The sequence below is a fragment of the Myotis lucifugus genome, unplaced genomic scaffold (genome assembly GCF_000147115.1).
Source record: "Myotis lucifugus unplaced genomic scaffold, Myoluc2.0 scaffold_63, whole genome shotgun sequence".
Classification (NCBI taxonomy): domain Eukaryota; kingdom Metazoa; phylum Chordata; class Mammalia; order Chiroptera; family Vespertilionidae; genus Myotis; species Myotis lucifugus.
In genome coordinates, this window is record NW_005871111.1 from 373689 (window position 1) to 398962 (window position 25274).

The following is a 25274-nucleotide window of genomic DNA, read 5'->3' on the forward strand; positions in this document are numbered from 1 at the left end:
TATAATCACAGGCCCACCCAACAGTGACGTGGTAGGTTCTCTATAACATGGTAGCAATAACAAAGCTCTAATACATGGACAGGCTGGCTCTCTCATATTAAAAAAAAAAAAAGAAGTCTTTTACTTCATTCATTCATTCATTTAACAAATATGTACTAATTGCCTATTATGTACCCAGCTCAGAGTATATAGTGTTAGCAAGGCAGCCATGGCCCCTGGCCTCATGAGCCTTACAGTCTACATGTATTAGGGGAGCACAGACTTCAAATAAACAGGAAAGTCTGTGAAAAAATGCATAGTTGTGTGAAAGCAAGTAACAATGAGTGTTATTGAGATGACAGAACTCAAGGAAGGCTGCTCTGAGGAAGTGGCACTTAAGCTGAGACTTAAAGAATGAGCTGGCATAGTCTAGGTGAAATGTGGCCAAAAGATCACAAAAGGTTGTGGGAGGAGCATGTGTTAAGGCTCAGAGGTGGAAGGGGCTGAGAAATGAGAAAAGGCCAGGATGGCTAGAGTTTGTTAACGAGGAGAAAGGGGCCTGATGAGGTTGGAGAGCTGAGCAGAGATTTAATCCTCCCTACAGGGGAAAACCTCTCCCTTACTCCTTTTTTGGGGTAGAGTCCCTGGTTCAATGATGATCAAGGCAACCTATAAGAGCAAACGATGCTTGGTCTGAATGGGAGAAGACCTGGGTTCTAATCTCAGATTTGTCACCTAATCCTCATAAAGTATATATTTAGCACACAGCTTCATTCCTTGATGCCTCAGTTTCCCTCTACCCAACCAAGATGAATTTGGGCAAAATCATCCAACCTAAAATTCTCAGATTCCAAATTTCGATTTCTGGCCAATTTCCTTGAGTGTCATAAACATTGGACAGTCTAGGAACAAAGAGAAAGAAGTATCCACTCCGTCCAATCCTGCCCCACTGCCGTCCCTGGAAAGTCTCAGGAGAAGTACTTAGGAAGAAGGAAGAGACACCAGGGCTCCACAAAGGATGTGCTGTCAGCAAGGGAAACAGCTGGCAGGGGCAAAATGACAATATTCGGGGCTCCTGCCAACCTTTGGGGAGGAGAGAGAAGCACTCTGCTCTCCAGGAGCAGGGCCTGCAACGTGATACCCAGGGTGGAGCCTCTGAGGACACCTGGAACAAAGGGGCCCTTGGATTCTCTGGGGCCTTCTCTGTTCTATAATCAGTTTAGCTTCCAGTCTATCAATCCTTAGATTAGCCAAACCTCCAGTGGTTTTGGCTGGGTGGGCACAGGTTAAGTCAGGTGGAAAACTAAGGCAATTATCCAGATGAGTCAAGTCTTGCAAAAGGAGAAAGAGCCCTAACCGGTTTGGCTCAGTGGATAGAGCATCGGCCTGCGAACTGAAGGGTCCCAGGTTCGATTCCGGTCAAGGGCATTTACCTGGTTGTGGGCACATCCCCAGTAGGGGGTGTGCAGGAGGCAGCTGATTGATGTTTCTCTCTCATCGATGTTTCTAGCTCTCTCTCCCTCTCCCTTCCTCTCTGTAAAAAATCAACAAAGTATATTTTTTTAAAAAAGGAGAAAGAGTAGTGAATTCTGAGTCTGGCACAGCTTGGCTTCCTGCAAGCATCCACCTTACCAGATCTCTGCTCAGCCCTCCATGTCACTCGGCTGGGTGGTCACATTATTCCAAGGGACACTAATGTATAATTAGAATCTGAAACACATGAATACCATCCCCATCCTTCCCCACACCCCAGCAAGGCTTTGTGGAGAGCCACAATGTGCTAACCCTATGCTAAACCCTAGAACAATAAGGTCATGACTAGCCTCTGTCTCTGAGAAGCACAAGCTTACTTAGGCAAGAAAAACCAAGTGGCAAGCAGGAATTAGTGAACTTAAAACAGTCAATCCAACTATAGCACAACTCTAACTATTATGGGGTTCAGAGAAAGAAGCAGCCAGTTGGGCTGGGGTTGAGGAGGACAATTTGCAGACATAGCTGGGCTTAAAGAAGGAGAAAGATTCCAACACAAAGGAAGGAAGAAAATAATCCCAACCATCAATTAGATAAACAACAAGGAGGTAAGACAGAACATAGAGAATTTGGAAGAAAGCAGGAAGCCACTACCGAGAAAGCGATAGAAGTTTAAAAATTCAAAATCTAATCTATTTTGAGGTCCCAGACAGTAGTGGGACCTTGACTAAGATATTCTGTTATGGGTTGATTGTCATCCCCATAAAGAATTGTTGAAGTCTTAATCCCCAGTACCTGTGAATGTGACCTTATTTGGAAATCAGGCCTTTGCAGATGTAATCAAGATAAGATGAGGTCATAGGAGTGGATCCCAAATGACTGGTGTCCTTATATTACTAAGAAGAGGAAAACACCAGGTAAGGACAGAGACACTCGGGGAGAACAGGGATTGGAGTGGTGCAGATGCCAGCCAAGGAAGCCAAGAACATAAAGAGTCAGGAAGGACTCTTCCCTATAAGTTTAAGTTTAGAGACAGTATGGTCCTGTCAACACCTTGACTTTGGACTTTCAGCCTCCAGAACTGTGAGTCAGCACATTCCTGTTGTTTTAAGCCACCCAGTTTGTGGTACTTGTTACAGCAGCTCTGAGACACTAAGACATACTCACAAACATTTGGTTAGTTTCAGTGAAGGCAGAACTATCCATCCCAGGCATAAAGTGAAGGGATATGAAATGACACCTAGAAAAGTGCTCTGCACGCCACAAAAGGAATTACATTGCCAGATAATGGTATTATATGCCCACACCTGGGAGAACACTGGGCAGAAAGGAGGTAGTAACTAGCAATGAGAAAGAATACAAAAAAGGAAACTTGTATTGTTCAATGTTCGCTCCAAGCCAGATCTGGTACTGGGCACTTTACACTCCTTATCATTTAATTTAATTTCACTGAAGTCCATCCTCATGACACCTCCATAGCATGCCTCTAACCTCGCTGTCTCCTCCTGCTAGAAGAGCATCTGCCACACAGTAGGTGCTCAATAAAAGCGATCCCACTATGCTAACACCTTCAGTTCTTTGCTTGGGCCAGTAGGAGAGAAGAGCCGCAGAAAAGGAGGACTTTTTGGGTCATTGGATAACTGTTCAATGCTGCAGCCAGCAAAAGGGGAAGGTGGTTCTCCTTTGATAACTGGTTGGGAGCCCAGAATTTCCACCTGAGCCCCTGCCTAGCACACCTTGACCCACTCACCTTCCAACACTAGCGACCCCTGCCAAGCTAAGCGTCAAGAGAATAATCTTATTATTGGTAACCTCTTCCCAACACAGCCTCACCACAGGACAGCCTATTAGGCCGTTGGGCCTTATTAGTGCTCGTTGCAGCGCGGTCGAGTGTAACTGGATCCTGAGCCGTGTGCTAAATGCTCCATCTGGAGCTACTCTCTGAACACTGATGAGGGCTGCTCCCTCCTCATCCTTAAAAGTCTTCTGAAGGATGGCTCGGGTTTCCGAGACCGGCTGGAAGTGAAGCTAGCACCCGCAGCCCCAGGCTCCTCACCCCTGTACGGAAGAACCAAGCAAACAATGGCAGAGACCTCGTTGTCCCAGGCTCGTTCTTCATGTGAGCACTCAGAGTAGCTGTTACTTCTCTGTGTTCTGATAGGTCTACTCCACAAATATGTATTAAACAGCAACTATGTGCCAGGCATTATCTGGCACTCATGTTCCGCAGTGAGCAGAGCAGGAAAAAAAATCTCTGCCCTTGTGGTGCTGATGTTATAGCAAGGCAGATAAAGAATAAATTCAATTTTAGAAACATGAAGAGCAGAGAATGTCTATCAGTTTGCTAGGACGACCGTAACAAAGTGCCCCAAATTGGGTGGCTTAAGCCTTAGACGACAGAGACGTATCGTCTTATGGGGAGGCTAGACGTCTGAGTCAAAGTGTTAGTAGGGTTGGTTCCTTCTGAGGGTGGTGGACAAAGAATCTGTGCCAGGCCTCTCTCCTTGGCTTGTAGATGGCTCACATCTCCCTGGGCCTCCTCACATCTCCTTCTTCCATGTGTTCTCCATGACTCTTTATATTCTCTCTTTCCATAAGCACAGCAGTTGTGTTGGGTTAGGCCCTACCCAAATGAATTCATTTTTCTTTGTTAATCCTCACCTGAGGAGTTTTTTCCCATTGATTTTGAGAGAGAGTGCCTTTGTCCCCATGGAATCGAACCCGGGACCCTTCAGTGCGCAGGCGGACACTCTATCCACTGAGCCAAACCAGCTAGGGCCACAGTGCAGTTTTTAGTGGCTATTAAGTGACAACAGATGGGAAATTTAGGCAAAGCATTCATTCTTCCATGTGTTGACGCCAGGACCACAGTGAAGAGTAACTCTGAGTATCAAGAAGTTCCATTTTGCTCCCTTACCCCCAGCTCACTATGGAAGCCCCAAAAGAGGCAGGTAATGGACACACCAGGTCAGAGTCAGGCCTGTCTTACATCACTCGGCAGAGGTGAGAGCGGCTGAGCTTTGCTTCCGCTCAGTGTGGGGCTGGCCTGTGAAGGAGAAGAAGCGGAGAGCTCTGCCCACACTGCTTGTGTGTGAATTAGAACACACTGATTTCCCTAACAGGATTAGCCCTCGCCTTCCCCAGAGCCTTTTCCATTAAGGAAGTAATCAATGATGTCTCCCTAACACAGAAACCATTTAGTCACCTAAACAACTGAATGCAGAGTTAATAATTCTCGATTTTAAAGTCATCTTTATGGCCATTTTGCTACCTCCAAAAAAGTGTTTTAAACACTAATGGAAATACCTCTTTTTCTCTGTGGGCGTTATGCCAGCAGTTTATTACTAGTCTCAGGTGTGAGACACTGTGGATCATTTCTTGCGGCAACAGGCAGGAAGAGAGCGGGAACAGGGATATACTCCCTTCATGAGGTGACAAAGAGTGTTCCCCAACCCACCCCAACTCATCAGAAACATGGAAATAATGGAGGAGACAAAGTAGAAAATCATAATTTATGGGAAAAATTTAACCATATGGAAGAGGAAATAGAGACTTGTATCTGAAAGTCTTAGTAGAGGATAATGGAAATCCCCAAGCCCTCCCTCACTGGAGTCAGAGCGCTCTTCCTAAACCACAAATAGGATTACTTCATGACCTGCTTAAGACTTTCAATAGCTTCCCGCTACTGCTGGGAAGACAAAGTCCTACCTCCTTTACTGGGCTGCAGGACCTTGTAGTCTCTTGTCCCTACCCTCTTTCTGGTCTCACTGCTTGTAACTCTCCTAATCCTGACTCCACTGTGACAAACACACGCCACATGCACACAAGCACATACGTACACATGCACACACAAACATACACATTAGTGTACATGAGCACACATACCCACACACATGCACACACATGCACGCACAAGCATAAACACATGCACATGAATGCAGTATACATACACACAAACAAATGTACATACAGAGGACTCATAAGGACTCATTGGGCCTTGAAATCCCTCAAAACACTTGGCCTCCTTTCCTCAGATTCGCTCTTTACCAAATATCCCATAAACTTTCCTTGAAGATACCTACACACATGCATACACATACATACACAGGTACACACAACACACACAAAGCACACACACACACACACACACATGCTCGCACACATGTACACACATACACAAATACGCACAAATACATATGCACACTGTCCCCCTTAACTCCTATTGATCTCTCAGACCCAGAGCAGATGTTGCTTCTTCCAGGAAGCCTTCTGGAGAAAGCCTTAGTGTAGATAAGACGCCTTTCCTATGACTCCTATGGCACTTGGTGCTTTCCTATCTTAACCCTTGGGCCTGGTTTTGTAATTGCTTATTTATTTGCCTAGTTTCCCAAACTAAACTACCGGATTAGGACTGTGTATGTACTGTCCACCATTGTAGCCCCAGGGTCTAGGACAGGGCCAGCTCAATAAATATTTGTCAAATTAAATGTAATTGAAGAGACTAAATTTAATATGGTGCACAATAAATATTTATCATGTTGAACTGATTTAAATTGAGTATCACTTAGATAATCTCAGGAAGACAAAACTGAGATTAATTGTATTTCAGGAGGCTAATAGCTGGTGAACAGTATCAAATAATATTGCCAGATGTGATGGAAGATTGTGTTCACCAAAGGAGAGGGAGGGTTCATAGTGGAATAAGAAAAAAGAATTAAAGGGAAGAACTGGCTGTTTTTACCCAGTGCTGCTCAAGAGAAAGTCATAAAATTAATCACTGAGTCCAGCTGGCCACTGGAGAGGGGCATGGTGCTGTGGGCTGAGGACTCACCAGGCCTCCAAGTCCCTCAAGGCCCTTGGCCTCCTTTGCTCAGATTCGATCTTCACCAAATATCCCGTAAACTTTCCTTGCAGATTTCCTACAGGGACCATGTGCTGACCCCAGTATTCTCATCCCTGGGCAGCTCTGTTTCTTGCTGCGAATGAATAAACTGGCCCTGCTCCCACCCCAGTCTCTAGGAAGCCAGGCTGGTAGGAATCTGACCTGAAGCCCTGCTCCATTCGGAGTCTAAGACCAAATACATTTCTAAGTTTGCAGCACTGCCCACCCTGAGCAGCCACAGAACCCACTGCTGTTTCCTTTCCTTTAGATTCGATGGGAACAAACCTAAGACCTGCTCAACCCAGTTCACATAGCGGCGGAGGGAAATGACTCTGGCCCCAAAACCTGGCTATGCCAGGCCAATAGGACAATGAGAGCACTCCCGGGAGTCGGGGCTGGAGAGAGGCTTTGGTGGTGAGAACTTGTGGGGCTGGCATATCAGGCAGACTCAAGTTGTGGGGAGTGGGACAAGTTAGCACTAAGCAGGAGTTTGGGGCAAGATGCCATCTGGGGGCAGACAGGGTAAGTAATGAGCCTGGGACAATAGTAATTGTATCCTAATGGTGGCTTCCGTTCATTGAACACTGACTATGTGTCAAGCGATATCCTTCATGTCTTTCTAAATATTATCTAATTTAATCTTCCAATAGCCCTATGATCCAGGAACCAACATCCCCTATTTACAATGAGAAACCACTCTGGACGCGATACATTAGGTTGTCAGTACATTGTCATGAACCATATGGAATTGCCAATATTTGCCTATTGTTTACCTACCAAGAAAAAAAAGGCAATTTCACATGGTTCAACCCAATAGTTGCTGTCGCTGTGATGGTTGGCCCAGGAAGCTAGACAGGATCGAACATGTTGGTGGGCGGGAACAGAGAGACAGAAGTGAAACAGAGGACAGGTCAGTGTGACACCACCAGCCAGGACTAGAGAGGATGATGGACAAGTCCTGAAGGCCTGCTGTCCAGGCCCCAGCGTGTACTCTCAGGGTTTCTGGCTGAGGGGCCTGGTCCCACGGACGAGCCAGGTGTTGTTTACCAGTCAAGTCACAAGAAAAACCACAGACTGAGCTGCCCCTCTCCCAGCACCCAGAGGTCCAAACAGACGCACACGTCTCCGCCAGCCCTCGCTGAGCCTCTTTCTGTGAACAGAAATCAGATCACATGTTGCCTGGAGTCAGATATGTGACCAGACGCAGTGCACTGTGCAAGATTTCACCAATGATGGAAATAACTTTCTCCTGCTGCATTTAACATCTGGTGTCACAGATTTTTGCTGAGAGCCATAAAATCACTAAGTTGCAGAGAAAACCTCATTGTTGAAAAATACATTTATGGAGGGGTGGGCGGCAGCCAGAGCCTGGCTGGGTTCTGGAGCTGCCTCAGTGTGGACGTGGCCCTTTGTCTCCTCGGTGGATGATGAATTTCATGAGGCCTCGGGAGGAACTGGGGGCAGAAGAAAGACGGGCCCTGGCTAGTGACCCTGTCCCTGACTAGCTGAGGGACCTTGGACTGATTCCTCCACTTTCTGAACTTTCATTTCCTCATCTACAAAAGAAAGAAGAAAGTGAGGATAAAAATAGCCAACTGCTGGGTCCCTCTGTAGATGCGTGTAGATTCAATGAAATAACATATGTGGCAGTGCCTGGCATATGAGTAAATGTGAGCTTCTTTTTCCTTTTCCTTTTTGTTTTGTGTGTTTGCACTATGACATTTCCTTTCAGTCCCAAGTTGGCCTGAGTGCTGCGGCATTTGTCCAAGACTTGTACATGCATTGCTCCTTCAAGCTTGGCCCAGGTTGCAACTAACCGGGGCCCCAGCGCTTTGCCTGGGGTGCAGCCATTGATGTTCTAGTCTCTTTCCCAGTAAAATGGAAGTTCTTTGAGGAAAGAGACTGCACCTGTTCACCAACTCCTGGCACATAGTAGGTGCAAGGAATTTGCGGACTAGAGAAGGGAACTGTATGCCATCAAGGAACAGCAGGAAGGGAGGCCATTGTGCTTATGTCACCCCGCCGGCTTAGCAAGCTCCTGCTCGGCCCGGGTCTTGTGCTAGGCCTGAGAATACAAAGCTTAAGTGATAAGATGGGGTGAGCCGCAGGAACCCCTCAGCTTACCTGGTAAGTGGGGGCTGGGACAGGAAGACTTGCTCTTTGTAACTTTAATCATACACTAGGGCATTAGGGCTGCTGCCAGGTGGGCGGGCCACGTTTGAGATGTCTTCTCTGCTAGTCATTCTCATGGCTGCCTTCAAAATCCACAGCAAGTCTAATTTCCCTCGTGTCTAAATGCTGCTGAGGGTGGAGCGCATGGCGGGAGCAATGTGATGTGATTGACACTGCCCCTGCCCCACCCACACCGTGGCCTTGACCCTTGAACTCACACCAATTACTATAGTTATTTGCTCAGAACACATTCAGCCTCACACATCTCTCTGTCTCTCTCCATCTTCTCTCTCTCTCTCTGTCTCTCTCTGTCTCTCTCTCTCTGTCTTTCTCCCTGTCTGTGTGTGTGTGTGTGTGTGTCTCCTCAGTGTGCATGTGTTTGCCTCTGAGTGTGTGTGCACCATCTCCTGCACACGCTGTGTTTCTGTCCCTGTTGCCCTGTTGCCCTGCCTGTGTCTCCCCATCTCCCTGCATGTGTCTCTGGAGTCTCTCTCTTCCTCTGTCCTCCATTCTGTCTCCGCCCTCCTACCTCCTGCCTTGCTCCCAGCCTCCCCCTACCTGAGTCACTCCCCCAGCTGTCTGGGATCCCACACAGCCCAGCCACTCTGCACATATTTTTAACTCTCACTTATTATCTTTGCCGTCGCCAGTTTTGGCTGCGAGCCACAGCAAACAGAATGTGAGAAAGCAAAAACTAATGAGCTTCTTCAAGAGAGGATAGGGAGCTTCTGTTATTTCATTTAGTCCTCAGAGTTTAACTCCTGGCACTTCCGTCACATCTCCAAATGGTAAGCGAAGGTTGTTACTTTTCAATTTGGTTGGGCTGTGTAGCACATTTCATCAATTAAAATGCACCCTCGGTGCAAAATCACAACAGGGCCGGCAGGCAGGGTGCTAGTGCGTGAGGATTATTTTTTTCAGTTGCTTTTGTCCTGTGTAGTTGAGACCTGTTTAAAGCAGCCTTACGCTCCAAACGACAACACCTTTCATGGAAAGCAACATGGTTGCCCCCCGTGGCAGTGCGGCATCCTGGTTGGCTGAGGACCCTACAGGACCTGGCGGGCCTGGCCTCAGGGATGGGCACAGGTCTCCGGATTTAGCTCAGCCTACCAAACTCTGCAGTGGCCTGAGCAAGTCACTCAACCTACCTAGTAAGATCTTCAGGAGGGGGAGTGAGTAAGTGGAAAACTAAGCTTCACCCACTTCCCTCATATTCATTCATACAACAAATATTACAGGACATTTATTGCATGCCAAGTACTATGCTGGCGCTGGTATCTGAAAAAGTTAGGTCTAAAGACTTCAACCTTTCTCTCCATTCTTCCCTGCCAGATAAGGGACAATTCCTGTGAGTCCCCATGAAAGCTTATCTCCTCAACCTTCCATTCTTTCTACCTATAAACACTGCTTGAGGGGAGAACTAGGGGTGAACCTTTAAAAAAAATTATTATTGTTTCCCGATTATAAAAGTAATACAGTTATGATAACAAAAAGTTTATTGCAAATCAAAAGAAAGAACAGTATGTACATCAGTTACAACCTCCTGTCGCAAATGGTAAGAGCTCTTTCTTTATTACAGCTGCATAGTATTCCACAACTTTTTTTATCTATTCATCTGCTGATGGGCAGATTCCAAATCTTAGTTACTGTAAGCTGGCCTCCGGCAATGTCAAAGAGATTAGCAGTAACATGGGCAGGTTTTGAATGATAGAACGAAGCCCATGGGAGGTGAGCCACATCACACTTTTACAAGGCCCCTGCAGCTGGTGTCTTCCTAGAGCCTGGAATTGGATGTTCATAAATGCTGTGAACTGGACAAGATGTGAAAGACATCCCTAGTTCTGCCCCCAAAGGGTGTTGCTCAAAACTAATTCCTTGCAATATTGGAGAAGAGGGAAAGTGATAGTCAACTAAGTTTGGGAATTGCTTCTGGCCACATCCCAGTCACAAAGCACATTAACAGATCAAAGGCTGAGAAATCTGCTTCACTCACTTTAACCCAGCAGTTCCCAAGCATTTGACCATGGATATTAGAAACATGCAGAAGGCCAATATTCTTGATGAACATAAATGCTAAAATCCTCAACAAAATTCTAGCAAATTGGATTCAGCATTGCACCATGACCAAGTGGGATTTATTCTGGGGATGCCAGGACGGTACAATATCCGCAAATCAATAAATATGATACATCATATAAACAAATTGAGAGACAAAAATCACATAATCATATCAATCGATGCAGAAAAAGCATTTGACAAAATCCAACATCCTTTCTTGATAAAAACTCTCAGCAAAGTGGGAATAGAGGGATCATACCTCAACATAATAAAAACCTTATATGACAAAGCTACAGCCACTATCATATTCAATGGGCAAAAACTAAACCAATTTCCCCTGAGAACGGGAACAAGACAGGGATGCCCACTTTCACCACTCCTGTTTGATATAGTACTGGAAGTGCTAGCCATAACTATCAGCAAGAAGAAGAAATAAAAGGCATCCAAATTGGAAAAGAAGAAGTAAAACTGTCCTTATTCATAGATGACATGATATTATACATAGAAAACACCAAAGACTCCATCAAAAAACTACTAGACTTAATAAATGAATTTGGCATGTAGCAGGATACAAAATTAACACTCAGAAATCTATGGCCTTTTTATACACCAATAATGAACTCACAGAAAGAGAAGAAAAAAAAAGAAACAATCCCATTTACCATTGCACCAAAAAAATTAAGCTACCTAGGAATAAACTTAACTAAGGAGGTAAAAGACCTATACTCGGAAAACTACAGGACATTGAAAAAAGAGATAGAGGAAGACATAAACAAATGGAAGAACATACCATGTTCATGGATTGGTAGAATCAACATCATTAAAATGTCCATACTACCCAAAGCAATCTACAGATTCAATGCAATCCCCATTAAAATACCAACAGTATATTTCAAAGATCTAGAACAAACTCTCCAAAAATTCATCTGGAATAAAAAAAGACCCCGAATAGCTACAGCAATCCTGAGAAAGAAGAACAAAGTTGGAGGGATCACAATACCAGATATCAAGCTATATTACCAAGCCACTGTTCTCAAAACTGCCTGGTACTGGCACAAGAACAGATATATAGACCAATGGAACAGAACAGAGAACCCAGAAATTGACTCAAGCCATTATGCTCAATTAATATTTGACAAAGGAGGCAAGGGCATATAGTGGAGTCAAGACAGTCTCTTCAATAAATGGTGTTGGGAAATTTTGTCAGATACATGCAAAAAAATGAAACTAGATCACCAACTTACACAATACACAAAAACAAACTCAAAATGGCTAAAGGACTTAAATGTAAGATGGGAAACCATAAAAATCCTACAAGACTCCATAAGCAGAAAAAAAATTGCAGATATATGTCGTCGTAGCAATATCTTTACGGACACAGCTCCTAGGGCAATGAAGACTAAGGAAAAAATAAACAAATGGGACTACATCAAAACAAAAAGCTTTTGCACAGCAAAAGAAACCATCAACAAAACAACAAGAAAGCCCACTGCATGGGAGAACATATTTGCCAATGATATTTCAGGTAAGGGTTTAATCTCCAAAATTTACAGAGAACTCATACAACTTAACAAAAGGAAGATAAACAATCCAATCAAAAAATGGGCAGAGAACCTAAATAGACACTTTTTGAAAGAGTACATACAGAAGGCCGAGAGACATATGAAAACATGCTCAAAGTCACTAATCATCCCAGAGATGCAAATCAAAACAACAATGTGATAGCATCTCATACCTATCAGAATGGCTGTCATCAACAAATCAACAAATGACAAGTGCTGGTGAGGATGTGGAGAAAAATGAACCTTCCTGCACTGCTGGTGGGAATGCAGACTGGTGCAGCCACTGTGGAAGATAGTATGGAGTTTCCTCAAAAAGTTAAAAATGGAACTCCCATTTGACCCAGTAATCCCACTTCTAGGAATATATCCCAAGGAACCAGAAATACCAATCAGAAAGGATATATGCACCCCTATGTTCATAGCAGCACAATTTACAATAGCTAAGATTTGGAAACAACCTAAATGCCCATCAGCAGATGAGTGGATTAAAAACTCTGGTACATCTACACAATGGAATACTACGCCGCTATAAAAAAGAAGGAACTTGAAACAGCATGGATGGAACTGGAGAGAATTATGCTAAGTGAAATAAGCCAGTTGTAGAAAGATAAATATCACATGATCTCACTCACATGAGGGATATAATGATCAACATAATTTGATGGACAAGAATAGATCCAGAGACAAATGGCGGGGGGGGGGATTAGAGAGCAACCAAAGGACTTGTATGCATGCATATTAGCATAACCAATGGACACAGACACTGGGGTAGTGGGGGCTTGCCTGGAGTGGGAATGGCTGGGGGGGGGGGTCAAGCAGGGAAAAAAGGAGACATATGTAAAACTTTAGACAATAAATTAAAAAAAAAGAAAGAAAGAAACACACAGAAACATCCTAGGAAATTCACTTAGGGTCATAAATGGCAGTCATTATTGTATAAGTTATTCATATTAACATTACGCTAATATTATGAATAGAAACATTAGATTTGGTGTTATTAACAATATCCTTCTCTACTCTTAACACTGCCAAGGTCATTATTGTTTACAAGGTCATCACTGGTCTGGCCACTGCCCAGTTCACTAGCTCCCTCCTGTCCCACACTTCAGCCTTCCAGGTTGCTTGAAATGCCCCCAAATGCAACATGTGGTTTTGATTGCTCCTTCACTGAAATGCTCATCACGTTTGTTTGTGCAGCTAAGTCCTACCCATGACTTAAGGTTCAAGTTTTCTCTTCAGTGGAGCTGTCCCTGAACCCCGAGCAGTTAGTATACCTCTCTTTATATTTCCCTGGCCTTTTGCACAGACTCCATCTACTGAGTGGAATTGTGTGCTTCCATGTCTGTCTTCTTGGCCAGATTGGGAGCTCCCAGAGGACAGAGACTGTGTCTTATTCATCTTTGTATTCATGGGATTTAGTATAATGACTGATTCATAGAAGTTTCCAAATAAAGAAACAAAAATAGACTGAACATACAGAGGTCAGGCAAAACCCAGTTAAAAGGGACAAATAAAGAAGATGCTTGAAATAGGGAAAATGCAGGCAGAGTAGCAGCTGGCATTTGGAAGCTTCAGTTGTAAGTGGCATTCTGGTTTTTGTATGTCTCTCAATAGCATTGGCAATATCCAGACATGTGGGTGGTCTGTATGGGAGTGAGGGCAGATTGGAGAACAAGTTCCCAGGAAACTGAACTTCAGGCATAGCACCAGGAGGTCAGGATGGGGTAAGCTCTAGAAAAATCAGGGAACTCCTTAGGAACTAGTCATTGGTTGATTAAACTAATGGCCCAGAATTCCTTAAACTCCCCATAAATAGGGACAAGATTGAATCCAGATTCTGGGGAAGAAAACGCCCACAGGTGCAGATTGAGTGGCTGCACCTGGGGGATTAGAGAACCACAGGGACAGGAAGCCACACTGGTCATTAAGGCTTCCAGGTGCTTCTCACCACATGGCCTTGCTAAGGTTTGCCTCTGTCGTTACATTTTCACCTCAGACTCCACCACACTATGGAGTCTACATTCAGAGCCTCAGTCCAGAAATGTGGCTTCAGTCTTATTTCAAAATCATCTGTACCCTACAGTTTACATCCCAGAATCAGACTCACGGGGTTGTGATCCAAAGATCTGAGACCCATAGCATGCTCAAAGCCAGGTTGGGAGCCTCAGTGACTTATTAGTAAAGTCAAGGCCATTCATCTATCCAGATACTTTGGAGATGAAATGAAGATGGATAATAAATATGAGTTGGAGTATTTCAAGAAAAAAAACTGTTTTTTAATGGCTGAAGACATAATCTCCCAAGTATCTATACCAATCAGAGTAGTTAAGAGAAAAATACAAGAGATTCAGGTCAAGCTAAGAGGATTTGAAATGTAGTTTGTTATTCAATAGCTTATAAAATGGGGGAAACAGATTCTTATTAAATCCTAAAGTCCCAAACCCATGTGTAGGTCACAAACTTTGAAGGGAGAAGCTGACCACATTGGCTCAGGATGATCCTGTTGGCAGTGCAGGTAACTGTCAGGAACATCTTCAATGAAGCAAGGAAAGAGACCCAAAAGATCTACAGGTCTACATTTTTTCAGTGGAAATACTACAAATGGGAGAAGATTCCCTATTTATCTATTTAATCTATCAGTTTGGGCTTCAGAGAGTAATGAAAGAAAGAGATAAAGTGATGGAAGACTGGATGGGTGATAGATAGATAGATGGATGAATAAATGGACAGATGGATGGATGGGTGGGTGGCTGGCTGGCTGGCTGGCTGGCTGGATGGATGGATGAGTGAATAACATTTTTGAAATGTGGATAAAGTGAGTATTTCTAGCTTAGGCACTTGCTTGATGTTTTCCTCAAAGGACCACACATACATTCCTAGTCCTTGCACTTCTTGGGATGGTCAGTTGAGTTCCATATGCAACTCAAATGAGAGCAGGGGGTCACTCTATCCTTTGAGATGTTCACAACATTTCTGAGACACTACCCTCACTCCAATTTCACATCAAATCTAATAGTCTCCCCAACATCACTGTGGAGTCCAGGGTTTATGGGTACTTGATCTCTCATTACCCAGATGTTTTGTTCCTGCTAAATCTAGAAAGCATTCTTGCTGCCCCTGTTGAGTCTGTCCTCTCTGTTCTATGCTAACTGAAATACATAGTTCCACCTTTTGCCTTGATTTGCCCCAAACTTCACTCTCAAACAATTTACTGAGCATATAGAGGAACAGTGATGGGTGGTTACATAATAAAACAACTCAAAAGGTGTAACATAAAAGTTATGTTCCTGTTCTTAAAATTTATGGGCCATACTTGCCACTGGGAACTTCTCACTTGCTGACCTTCTCCTCAGAATCCCTGGTCTCCTGCCACTGTTTTATGCCACTTCCTCCCTAGATTTCTCTCTATTTTCTTCTCTGTTCTCTCCCAACCTTGCCTGTTCCCGTAAATTTCATATCCATTCAGATCTCTCTCCATCTCTTCCCCACAGCTCTTTCTGACTGAGCCACAGAGGCTCTTTATGGTCAGACACACCCAGAAAAGTATGTTCCAGAGGAAGAAGGCTTTTCTGTCTTTGACCTTTGACTAGCATTCTACTATTTGTCAATCAGTAGCAATTTTTCACCCCTCCACCCCAATACCACACTTCTACTCTACCAATAGTCCTTAGACACTCCCCAACCATTATAGCTCTTGTCAGAATCAAAGGCTGAGTGTCCTGCTCCTGGCCTCAGTCTATAACCTGGCCAGTCCAGCCCCACCCTAGTAATTCTCCAGAGCTGCTCTCTGAAATCCACTGGGCACTTGGACTTCTTAAAAATCCAATCCTCTTAAAACATGAAGAGTGCCCAGGGCCAGGGAATGCCAGAGTCATTTGATTTCTTTTGCCTTATTTAATGTCACAGCAATCCTATTAGGTGGACAATACTCCCATTTGGAGATGAAAAAACTGAGGCTCGGAGGAGTTAAACAATGTTTCCAAAGTCACAGCTTTCCTCTCTCCAATTTATTTTCATTCCTGCAGCCAGAGTGATTTTTCATTCCTGTGGCCAGAGTTATTTTTTAATGTGATTATGTCACTCTCTTGCTTAGAACTCTACAGTGGCTCCCTATTATCCTCAGGACAAAGTTTACCCTCCTTAGCCTGACACACAAGGCACTTAAAATCACACACACACACACACACACACACACACACACACACTTACCTCTCAGTCCTATCTTTCTCCAAGCCACAGTCTCCTAACTCCCTCCCACTTATAGACTCTAGCCGTACTAGATTCCAGCCATCTGAATTACATGCTGTTCCCTAAACACATCTCTAGTTTTTGTACATGCTGTTCCCTCTACCTGTCATTATCTTCTACTAGAAAGAAAGCTCCTTGAAAGAAAGAACTTTGTTTGCTCATCACAGCTATAACCTTAATATCTACAACAGTACCTAATGCAAAGTTGGTCTTTACTTCACTTGAACTACTCTCTCAGATTTATTCTCCATGCCCCATCTCTTCTGTCACTTCCTCCAAGAAGTCTTTGTGACAGCACAATTAGGTTTTAATTTCCTTTTTCTGTTCCCTCAAATCACCTCATGTTTATGTCTATCATAGCACTAGTGAGATTTTCTTTATATTCTCGAGAACACTTGAGAATATAACTGTGTCTTTTATATCACTGTGGCATCCAGAGTGTCAGATAAAAACACATAGGGTGAAAGTCAGAGGGGGCACATATGTCTTTGGAACCAGTGTTTTGAGCCTCCTCAAAGATGCTACTCTTGAAAATTCTAGCAGCGGTTCCCAACCTGTGGGTCACGAACAATGAAAATACATCCTGCATATCAGATATTTACATTACAATTCATAACAGTAGCAAAATTACAGTTATGAAGTAGCAACGAAAATAATTTTATGGTTGGGGGTCACCACCACATGAGGAACTGTATTAAAGGGTCGTGGCATTAGGAAGGTTGAGAACCAGTTTGGCCAGACGGGTAGAGGAAGAGAGAACACAGATACATTACCTTGGCCAAAGACAATGCCTGGCACATAATACGCTCAACATATAAATGGAAGAGCGACTAAAAGTGAAGCAAGTGTTGGGACTTATGAGTCTACCTACCAATAACTTTCTATTTGATGCCATTCAGCAACCCCCTCCTCTTGTAGTATTATAACCAACATGGTAAAATAAGAAAAGTGGCACCCAAGACATTGGGATTAGGCATAACTGCACCCGTGAATGTCACTTATGGACATTTCCAGTTGACTATACTCCACCAGCTTTGGACCCGACTAACAGTTCTGCCTCAGATAAGCTGTAAGACATGTTTCTTAAGCCATGAGTGAGCCCATCCTTTCTGCCCTCCCACCAGCATGGTCTTCTCTGACCTCTGACTGGTTGCCTCTTTCAGGGCCCACCTCACATCCTAGTGCCTTCTGAAAAGAATGTCCGTCCAGCCCTATACAAAAGAAATCTTCCTTCTTCATCTCAGGACCTTTTGGTTGGGAGCACCCTGTGGCTGTTAGCCTAGATCATGCTGTCTTTTATTTACTATGAAATGTGAATGTTCTGCTGTTACCTAAACTGTGAGGACCCTTAGGGACCACAGTGACCCATTGAACACATCCAGAATCTCTATTTCTCAACAGATAGTGGAATTCAGGCATGTTTGTTAGTGAACTCACCTCTTCTCCACCACACCCCACCTTAAAATCAATGCTTTAAGGTTAATAAATTAAATGTAATTCCACAAATAATTGTTGGATTACATCCAATGGCCCCAGACTGCACAGGTGGTAGGAAGAAACTAGCATATCCCAGAGGGCCTCCTCTGTACCAGGCAGAGGCCATCATTCCATTCCATCCACACATCAGGCTTGAGAGGTGAAAACTGTCAACCCCATTTTACAGGAAAGACAACTAAGGCTTTCAAAAGTTATAGCAGCTTTCCCAAGGACAAGTCATTGATAGTTTGAGACATAGGGACTAAAAACCATGTCTCAGTCCAAGGGCCACCTCCTTTCTGCTTCACCTATGACCACAGCATTTTATTTATTGCTTTGATATTATTTCTATTTTTATATAATAGAAACAAACAATATGTAATAAATTATATATTTATACTATATAATACATAATAATCAAAATGATTATAAATTACTAGAGGCCTGATGCACAAAATTTGTGCAAGAGTAGGCCTTCCTTCCCCGGCTGCCTGCACCGGCTTCCCTCTGGCATCCAGGACCTGGGCTTTCCTCCGGCCCCAGCTTCATCCGGAAGGACGTCCAGAATATGTCTGGTCTAATTAGCATATTACCCTTTTATTATTATAGATTCCAGAAAGATCCTATGTGAATGCACACATCATCTTGGGATATATGCAAAGAGGGAGGGAAAAAGGGAAGAAATGCAATGGTATAGCCACCTGGTGGAGAGTATGTCTTAGAAACTCAAGATTGGTGAGTTTTGCTGAGGTACAAAAAGAATACTAAGCTTCCATGACATGGCAAGAGCTTTTCATTTGTTTTCTTTATTTACTTTTAAATTAAATTGGGGTAACATCGGTTAATAAGATTATATAAGTTTCAAAGGTACATATGATATATGATCTGTATATTGCATGTGTGCCCACCACCCAAAGTCAAATCATCTTCTGTCACCACACACTTGGTCCCCTTTACCCTTCTCCACTCCCTTCATCTCTCTTTCCTCCGGTACCGACCATACTATTGTGTGCCTATGAGTTTTTGTTTCTTTGTTTTTCTTGTTTGCTTGTTACTTTCAATTTTATTTCCCACATATGAGTGAAATCATATGGTTCTTAACTTTTTCTGACTTATTTCGCTTAGCACGATATTCTCAAGGTCCATCTATGTTGTCACAAATGACAGCACCTAATATTTTCTTATTCCATTTTCACATGTTTTCTTATCCAATCCGTGTAACAACTCTGTGAGGTACTTATGAGAAAACTGAGGCTCAGACAGGTAGGTAAATTTCTCAAGTTCATAAAGCAAGGAAATAGGAGAGTTTGGATTTGAGCCCCGGTCTTCCTGACTACAGGGATGAATCTTGTGGCTTTTGTCCCAGGCTGCTTTCTCATGAACAGGCCTCTCCATGGAGGCCTTGAGCACAAATAACCTAAAAATTGGAAATAAATACAGGGAGGGGTTTAAAGATAAAATGGAATTAAAGGAGGTGCCATGGAGAGATTTTGCTTATTTCCCAAATAACTTGGGGCTCCTGCCCAACACATCTCAGCTCTGGTTCTCATCTCAGCCGTGCCCGTCCCTGAGTACTGGTCATGCAGGAGGTCACATAACCTCATCAGGGTTCCGTTTCCTCTTCTGTAAAGTTGAACAAGGTGATTTCAGACCCAAACAATCCTGAGGTCTTGAGGGTCTACAAAAATGTAACAGCAAAATATAATATTCTCTGCTTATCAGACCACTGCTGTCTGAAGTCCTTCCCAAGGAGCCACGAGTGCCCAGACGGCACGGTTGGCCCAAAGAGTGCTTCTTCACTGTGTTCTTTGTCTACGCAGTACAAAGGCCTGTTTACTGAAGCATTGATATTTTGCTAAGGGAAGAATATATGAGCACACTTGTATAATGCCCTGGGGGTGGGGGACGCCAAGGTTCTCAAGGAAGACATTTTCATTCAGTTAACAAAAATTTGCCAAGGCCCCACACATGGTTCCTGGCGCTGTGCTAGATGCCATGGAGCCAGGAGTAAACAGGCAGGCAAAGAAGTATTAAACAAATAATTACACCAGTGAGTAAGTAACAACAGCTGTGGTTCATTCTGAGTCTCTTAGGGGAGCCATGGAAGGGTTTAGACAGGGAAGTCACGTAGTCAGGTGTGTAGTGCCCCAGCTACTAAATGAATTCGAGACAGCAAGACCGGAGGTAAAGAGGACAGTTAGGAAATCCACTGCAACAATCCAGGGGAGATTTGATGAGGCTCATTTAGGGCCAGTGGAGGTATTCGTAGACTGACATTGCCGGGAAGTAGAAAGTGAGTGAGGCCGAGACTCAATATGAAGGTACCGCTGTGGCTGGTGTTGCTGGTCAGGTGGGTAATTAATACTAGTCACCGTGCACAGGGCTGGCTTGGTTCACCCATCCAGGGAGGCAAGACGCCAAGAGGCACAGGTGTTCCATCCCAACAGGCTGCCTGCCTTCCTGCCTCTTCAACATCCAGTGTCAACTCAGGGAGCCACGGCCTCCCACTCAGGGTGCTCTCAGCAGAGAGGCAGAAGGGCCACCGGCGACCGAGAGGTTGAAGGTTACTTATGGTCATCATGCTCAGACTCTACCAAGTCCCGGAAAGGCTCTGGGTCCATCCCGTGGGCCCTGCATCGTGTGATCTCCACATGTTCTGCGCCCGCTCACTGCCATCTGTTTCCCATCGAGGCTGAGCTCGTGCGTGTGGTCATAATCGCCCAGAAAAATCACTCTGCCAACAAATATTAAAATGTACAATTTCATCCCCTCTCTCTCTCTCTCTCTCTCTCTCACTGACTTACAAAATGGACATTGAAAATATTGATCATTTCTATGGTGCCTCACGAAACCCCAAGAAAAATACAACGGCGCTGAGTTCCCATTGATGCCCATCCCTTACTTGAAAGCAGGGGGAATTCACTGCACATGTACCAGGGCCAAACCAAAATAGGAAATATGAGCAAAGTGGTTGCATCCTTTTGCAATCAACTATTATAAAAACTGGCCATCTCCTGTTCAGCAAGAAACCATGGAGCTTCCAACAGGCCCAGTTTTATTTTACATAATTGTAACCATCTCAGCATGTCAATTAAGATAGAATGTTACCTTTGGAATGGGATCAATTAGGGCCCTGAAGATTAAATTTGGAATCATGATTAGCCTGTTTTACATTTTGCCTTCGTTTTCTAAAATATACAATTGTCTGATTCAGCCCAATTTTTAAAAACATATTGTAAACTTATTTATTTTTTTAAGCCAAAACAGACGTGGGAGGCCTACTAGTAACCGGAACCATCACAAAAAAAAAAAATAGAGGATGGGAGGAGGGGGGATTGCTATTTGATTAGAGTCGATTCTTAAATTTCCACAGCAAGAAAATATTGAATGTGGTGTAATGGTTGCTGGATTTTCTTAAGAACTGAAATCATTACACTCTGGCCGCGATCCAAGTTCTTCCCTTTTTTTAAGTTACAATTTGAAACGGTGCAGAACATGCTATAGTGTTGTAGTCATTCATGTAATGTCATTGAATCGAGCTTCTGGAAATAGACAAAGGACTTTGTGTCCTGAAATGTTCTTCTGGCGGAAAATTGATAGCAGCATGAGATATGCTATTACTGGGCTTGGTTCTGCCTCCAAATTTGTGCTGACTAAAGTGATTTTATGGGGGTGGGGAGAGAGAAAGAGAAGAAGAGGGAGAGAGAGGGAGAATGAATGGGTAAATGAACTTGCAACTGTGTGGGGAAGCTAAATGCTTAAAGCAAAATGCTGTATGGAGGGAAGGTACACATTTCTGAGCAGAGATGTGCAAGTGTTTTCAGAGGTCACTAACAGAACGTGAACCTCTTTGCTTGCTTTTCTTAAGTTGTTGTTTTCCAAATGGAGATGACAAACAGGCAAATGCATGCCATGAAAGCCCTGGGTACCTCCCCCAAGCCCTCCCCTCCCCTCCCTGCCCTTTGCAGTGTTTTCCCGTTCATTGTCACCCCTCATCTGGAGCTTTTGCCAGATTCGTCAGGACGACAAGCGAGTCCAGCTTCACCAACCAGGGATGCAGCCTGAATGCAAATCAAGCCTGGGCCCAGAGGCTCGGCCAGGACACATGGTGTTGGGCACAAGCCCAGGCCCGGCCCATTCTTTGCCCCCTGATGCCTTTCCAAGATTTGCCATCTTCATCACCACAGTCCCTTTCAGAGGGAAAAGTTAGAGCTGCTTGTGCATGATGTGAAAGATATATTAATAAACTCCTTTCCACATAAATAGCACATCAAAATATTACCAAATAATGCTGTTGACTTTGCCAGCAGGCAGAGGACTCCATCTGGAGATAATATCTTCCAACTGAGAGACGTCCAAGGTGCCCTTTCCTAGGCGGCGGGCAAGTGGACCATTCTGTGGCTAAATCCCATCCTACAGGAACGCACAGGCTCACAGCAATGCCCCTCCTCCTCAGGCATACCCCGACGGCCTGCACCCGGATCCCAGAGTCCTCTGCTCCCCTCCAAAATGAACTCATCGGTCCTCTTTCCTCTGCGTTGGCAGCAGTAGGATTCTCTTCTGACTACACGCTAACAGTACCCAAGCAGCCTCCAGAGGCGTCCGAAATAGCCAGTGCTAGGTTCTGGCAGGGCCCCGCGCAGGCCGGCTGCACAGGTGCTCCCCATTCCTGCACTCCTGTCAACCCGGCGACAACAGCAAAACTCACTGTTGGGTCAGCTGTCCAAGGCGGCAGACTGACACCTTCGGAACAAAGCCTTCCCGCTTTCCCTCGGCGTGCCCGTCTCTCCCTTCTGTGAATTCCTAAGTAATTGGAGTCTGAGCCACATAGATATGCTTTCTATTGTTCTCCTCGGTTATTCAACATATTTCTGCTGAGCATTTATCATGTGCAAAGGACAGTAAGGCAACATAAATAAACAAACTATCACTAGGGGGTCCCCTGGCTCCATAGCTCCGTAGTGTGAATCCCTGCTACTTTGTTGAAATCTGAAGATTTCTGAGGATTCCTAGAGGGGCTTGTGTTCTCACAGTCGTCCAGGTCATGGAAGAGGTCGTTTCTATTTATTTAAACGTTCTTGCAAAGAAGTCGTGAGTTAAGTAGATTTGGGGAAGAAATCATTGGGGGTGTGGAGAGAAGAGGAGGGAGGGATGTTGCAGGAACACAATGTTGTGTTAAGTGTTAAAGTAAAAGGTTGGACCATCTCACCAGCAGGGGAGTTCAATGCGCTTGGCATTTGACTGCCTTTTCGTAATTCACTCATTCCCCTCCCACAAGCTCAGCCTTACTCCTCATGACTCACAACCCTTTTGTACTCCTCTCCTCTCTTCTCTTCTCTTCCCTCTCAGGGAAAAAAAAAACACACAATTTTTTTTTCTAAAGGCAACTGTTTGCCCCCCCCCCCTTTTTTTTTTTTTTGTGGGGGGGGGGGGGGGGGGGGGGGGGTATTGCTGAATATTGGACTTCCAACACTCAAACCCTCAGATCTCAAATACCTTTAGTGAATCATCAAGCCCATTTCCCAATTTTTAGAATTTTCAGCAGGTGACCATAGATTCCTTCACAAGGTCCTTCTTTTAAACATATCTTTATTGACTTCAGAGAGGAATTTAGAGGGAGAGAGAGATAGAAACATCAATGATGACAGAGAATCAATCCCATTGGCTGCCTCCTGCATGCCCCCCACTGGGGATCAAACTGTGACCTTCTGGCTCATAGGTCATTGCTCAACCACTAAGCCACGCCAGCCAGGCACAGGTGCTTTTTGATCTAGTAAGCAGGTAATCATTTTTACTGTTCTAATTTTAGTGCATTTCAACATCTGTCTTTTTTATTGATTTGGATATTAAAGATGATTAAAATGCTGTCACCCAGCTAATGATCATTTGATTTTCAAGAATGTAGCCTGGGGTTTTGCTGAACATTACCGCCCTGTACCTCATCTCTTTCACTTAGTGAGGGGACACTATGTATAGAGGGTGGGATGGTCCTCCCACCCCCAAATATATAATCAGAGCCTCTGTGTATGTGATCTTATTTGGAAGAAGAATCCTGGCCATTATAAGTTAAGGATCTCAAGGTGAGATAATCCTAGGTTATTTGGGCAGGCCCTACATCCTATGACAAGTTCCTTAGAAGAGGCAAAGGTGTTGTGAAGATGAAAGCAGAGGTTGGAGTGGTGCATCTGCTAGACAAGGGGCACCAAGGATCGCCAGCCGCCACCAGAAGCTGGGAGAGAGGCACAGCACTGTTTCTCCCTTGGAGCCTCCAAACAGAACCAACCCTGCTGGCATAATTCTTTGGTCCCATGATTCTTCTCAGCAAGTTTTACCTAGTGCTTACACTGTGCTGTGCATGTATTCCTTGGGGGCTGCAGTGGAAGAGTCAGACTCTTGCCTAGTGTTACCCAACCTACATTGCCCAACCTCCTCTAGCTCCCCCACAGTAACGGGGTATCCGCTGCCCTTCTAGAGTAGCCCAGGCTGTTGCTGAACCTTCTTAGTGTTCATATGAAACAAGTGTAAACCTGGTAAAAAAAAAAGAAGAAGAAGAAGAAGAAGCCCCAGAAATTCTGATTTAGCTAGTCTACTGTGGACCCAGGAACCTGCAATGTTAACATGTACCTTGGGTGACTGATGCAGGTGTTTCCCAGGTGGTCCACAGACTGTGCTTTGAAGACTGTGGGAAGGGAATGCCAATCATGCTGGCAGACCTGACTTTTGTTGGCTTAAAGCATGTATAATGCTGAGCATCCTGCTGGGAAGTCACAGGGCCAGAATGAGTCCCTTGAATAGTCTGCCTGGAATTTCCATCCACGATAAAAATTCCACCCTTTGGAGTCAGTTTATTCACTTGTCGACTGTTTACTGAGAGCCAGTTATGTGCCATGCATGGTTCTTGGTGCAGAGACTATAGCAAAGAATAAAGCAGTCAAAACCCCACGCTTCTTAGAGCTTATACTCGAGTGGAGAAATGGTCTTCAATGAACCTCCTCTGGTTTCATTCAATCACACATGCATTCATTCACTTTGCAAAACATGGCTGAACCAGGCATGGTGGAGGATATTGTTTCAGAGGGAAACACCATAGTCCTACCTTCTACAAAGTCTGCAGTCCAGAAAGGGAAACAGAAAAACAAAGATGAAAAGTCTGCAGGTGTCATGAGAGCTCAGAAAGGGGCAATCGAGGAAAGGTTCCCAGAGGAAGTGATGCTAGACCTAAGCCTTAAAGGGCAAGTAGGATTCACAGTGGTCCCAGGCACAGCTACATGAGAAGAGAAACCAAAAAGAACTCAACATGACTGAAGCAATAGTGTGAGGTGGAAAAGGTCGAGGGATGTAGCACAGAAATAGGCAGGGACTCTATGAGGACTGAATTGTGTGCCCTGAAGGCCGTGGGAAGCCATTGAAAGATGTTAAGAAAAGTG